General features: G+C 45.0%; 1 non-coding gene across 1 annotated transcript; it reads right to left on the reverse strand.

Annotated features, from left to right (window-relative positions):
- Positions 1-206: 206 nt before the first annotated feature.
- Positions 207-325, reverse strand: LOC138362619 (5S ribosomal RNA). Its single transcript, XR_011227827.1, has one exon. It is a non-coding gene; the product is annotated as a 5S ribosomal RNA (ribosomal RNA).
- Between the last annotated feature and the right edge of the window lie 3,646 nt (positions 326-3,971).

The following is a 3,971-nucleotide window of genomic DNA, read 5'->3' on the forward strand; positions in this document are numbered from 1 at the left end:
ATATATACAACATGTTTTGTTTTGGTTGTTTGTTTTTGTATAAAGCCTCACACAATATCTATATTAAGCGAGTTTGTTTTAAACATGACATACATATTAATTCATTTTACCAGGCCTTATTCCACACAACTCCGTGAATTTCCCGTGGAGCCAGCCATTCAAACAAAAACAAACGAAACAAAACAAAACAAAACAAAAAACATTATTGCCAACAGCATTTGGTGTTCCCAGGCGGTCACCCATCCAAGTACTAACCAAACCCAACGTTGCTTAACTTCGCTGATCGGACGAGAAGCGGTGTTCTCAACGTGGTATGGCCGTTGGCATGAGACTGCCTACACATTGTGGCTAATAACCAACTCTTTTAAGTCATCGCGGCAGGATACGGACCTGCTTGTGGTGTCTTAATGGTAATTGTATCCTAACATATTTTTGTCTCCTTGGCATGGATATTTAACATCGTTTATTCAGTCTTGGGTTTATGTTCTTTCGCCATTTACAGACATTTTACATCTACCTACTTCCTCAGCCTGCCCTGCCAATTTCTAATGAATTTGTGGATTTTCTTTTGTAATACAAACATGTGTGTGCTCATCTGCTCTTCAGTTTTTATGATATTTGTCTCATCTGTCCTGCTTTATGATACTTTTACAAAGAACATGAACAAATGCTTCTATTTTAGAGAAGATATGGGATCCAGGTTTCGGAGCCGTAAAACCAACCGTCGTGATTGGTGGACGAGTTGCCAGGTTGCAGCTTCTGTACCGTGCCGGCACATAAATAGGTTCGGCTCAAGCGGCGGCAGCATCATTCCCCCGTGACTGTCTGAGCGTCTCTCATCACCTTGGTTATCTCATCATCATCATGGTAGAAGCAAAGCCTACCAAGAAGGCTGCGGCTGCTGCTGCTGTGGTGGCCACCACCAGGAAACCTCGCGTCCAGGTTGCTCACCCGAAAACTAGTCAAATGGTTCTAGCCGCGGTCGCAGCACTCAAAGACCGTAAGGGCTCGTCTCTACAAGCAATCAAGAAGTACGTTGTTGCCAACAACAAAGTCGAGGCTGCCAAGATCGCCATTTACATCCGAAGATTTCTCAAGAAAGCAGTGGCTGACGGCATTCTTGTTCAGACCAAGGGAAGTGGAGCTAGTGGATCATTCAAGCTGGCCGTAGCAGAGAAGAGGGCCGTTCTAACTCCCAAGAAAGCCACCACAACCAAGAAACCATCTACAGCAGCAAAGAAGGCCGTGGTAACTCCCAAGAAAGCCGCCACAAGCAACAAACCACCTACAGCCTTGAAAAAGAAGCAGCAGCAGCAGCAGCTTGTTGTTGGGAACAAAAAGCCCAAAATAAAGAGAGCTTCAAAATCTCCCAAACCACCCAAGGCAAAGAAAGCTGTCAAGAAAACAACAAAGGCAAAATAAACGACGACATGCAAGCAGCATGAATACACATGACAATAAACATCCAGGCCTCCCCCCTCAGTGGAGGGGCCTCATATGATTCCAAAAAGAGTTTAGTTTTGTAGACAAATAAATCATTACTTTTGGGGTAGATTTACTCTGTATATTATATATATATATATATATATATATATATATATATATATATATATATATATATATATATATATATTTATATATACACATGGGTGAGGTGATATGGTACCAAAGTTTTGGGTAAGGTGATTGACATTTACACAAGATAAAACACGAACCAATGGGAATAAAAACATAAGAATGGAAGTAACTGCAGAAGGCCTATTGGCCCATAACACAAGCACTTCCTCTTGATGCTTCTATATTGGTTCGGAGTCTTGAAGCTATAATATATATATATATATATATATATATATATATATATATATATAATATATATATATATATATATATATATATATATATATATATATATATGCACACAAAACTAAATAGTCTTGTTAGACAAATTGCCCCTATTAGAGGCAAGTTGACTAACAAGCCGAATGACTGCAATTGTTTTGAATTTGAGTTAAATCTAACATAGAAATGTAATCAAACCTAACCTAACCTATGCTAACCCAAGCTAAGCTAACCTAACCTAACCTAAGCTAACCCAAGCTAAGCTAACCTAACCTAACCTAACCTAACCTAACCTAACCTAAGCTAAGCTAACCTAACCTAACCTAACCCAGCAATTCATGATCTTAATATAATACTGTTAATTGGATAAACCAATTTGGAAAGAAATGTTCGAAAATAACAAAATTAACTGTGCTTGTTAGGAAAATTGGGCCTTGCATACTTGTCCCAATAGTGTGGTTCTCGCTTTTAGGTACGACATAAACGTATACCTAAGTTGAGAGAGAAAAAGATTCGCACTCAAACATGCATATCGATTGCCAGTCCTGAATTCTGGGTAGATATTCGTGTCCTCCCTTTTCATTTACCATCATTTGGATACTATCAAAACAGCTCTGAGAAGGATAAAATGAATAAAACGGGTAGCTCACTCATGTAAAAAGGAAGAGTTGGGAAAGATCTCTCTCTCTCTCTCTCTCTCTCTCTCTCTCTCTCTCTCCCCTCACCCCCCCCCCCCCCCCCCCACCAATGATCCTGCTCTGCTAGTATATAACGTAACAAACCTTCCCCCCCCCCCCCCCCCCCCCCCCCCCCCCTCCCTCCCTCCCAATCAGAGTCCCTTTAAGCATGCGAGGATAAAAAATAGATTTCATAAGACCCAATGTGCTAGCTGATATCAAAACAATTTATGTTATCGTCTATTAAGCCCTTCAGTAAAAAAAGTATAGGGACCTAATTAGGTCCCGTTTTGAGGTGGTGGTGGGTGGAATCGATGGATTAGCCAAGCTCTTATCCGCCGAATCCGTAGAGGGTACGACCCTGGCGCTTCAGAGCGTACACCACGTCCATAGCAGTGACGGTCTTCCTCTTGGCGTGTTCCGTGTAGGTTACAGCATCACGGATGACGTTCTCGAGGAACACCTTCAGGACGCCACGGGTCTCTTCGTAGATGAGACCCGAAATACGCTTCACGCCGCCACGACGAGCTAAGCGACGAATAGCGGGCTTGGTGATGCCCTGGATGTTGTCACGTAGCACCTTACGATGACGCTTGGCGCCACCCTTTCCGAGTCCCTTGCCTCCCTTGCCGCGTCCAGTCATGGTGTTGAAGTTGTGTGAATCGAATTGACGAATGCCCGCACGATTTCCCGACTATATCCCATCAAGCGGACGTACTAGTAGCATTGCAACTCCTGCCTGCCCTTACTTTACGCTTGTGGTCGAGTAGACACGGCTTTCTCACAACGCTTTCAAAACTGCAGTTGCCTACTCGTCTGTTTCACGTCCCTGTGAAATGACTTTTGCACAAATCCAAAAATAGAGCAAAATCAGCGATAATAGTGATTGAGGTGAGCCGCCTGTTGGCTGCAGCCAGAGGAAGGAGGGGAGGGGCAACGGGGTGACGTAGGCGAGTCGAGGCAGCCAATGGCGCTCGAGCAAGCGCCTCGAGACGGCGTATATAAGCAAAAATTTTTCGGCGCCGGCCATCACAAACCACAGTTGTTCACCATGGCTCGCACCAAGCAGACTGCTCGCAAGTCCACGGGAGGCAAGGCTCCTCGTAAGCAGCTGGCCACCAAGGCAGCACGCAAGTCTGCTCCTGCCACAGGGGGTGTGAAGAAGCCTCACCGTTACAGGCCCGGAACGGTCGCCCTGCGTGAGATCCGTCGTTACCAGAAGAGCACCGAGTTGCTCATCAGGAAACTTCCCTTCCAGCGTCTGGTGCGCGAGATTGCCCAGGACTTCAAGACCGATCTTCGCTTCCAGTCGTCTGCCGTCATGGCTTTACAGGAGGCATCCGAGGCTTACCTGGTCGGTCTCTTCGAGGACACTAACCTCTGTGCCATCCACGCCAAGCGTGTCACCATCATGCCAAAGGACATTCAGCTTGCTCGCCGTATCCGTGGAGAGCG

The sequence above is a fragment of the Procambarus clarkii genome, unplaced genomic scaffold, assembly GCF_040958095.1.
Source record: "Procambarus clarkii isolate CNS0578487 unplaced genomic scaffold, FALCON_Pclarkii_2.0 HiC_scaffold_2145, whole genome shotgun sequence".
Classification (NCBI taxonomy): Eukaryota; Metazoa; Arthropoda; class Malacostraca; order Decapoda; family Cambaridae; genus Procambarus; species Procambarus clarkii.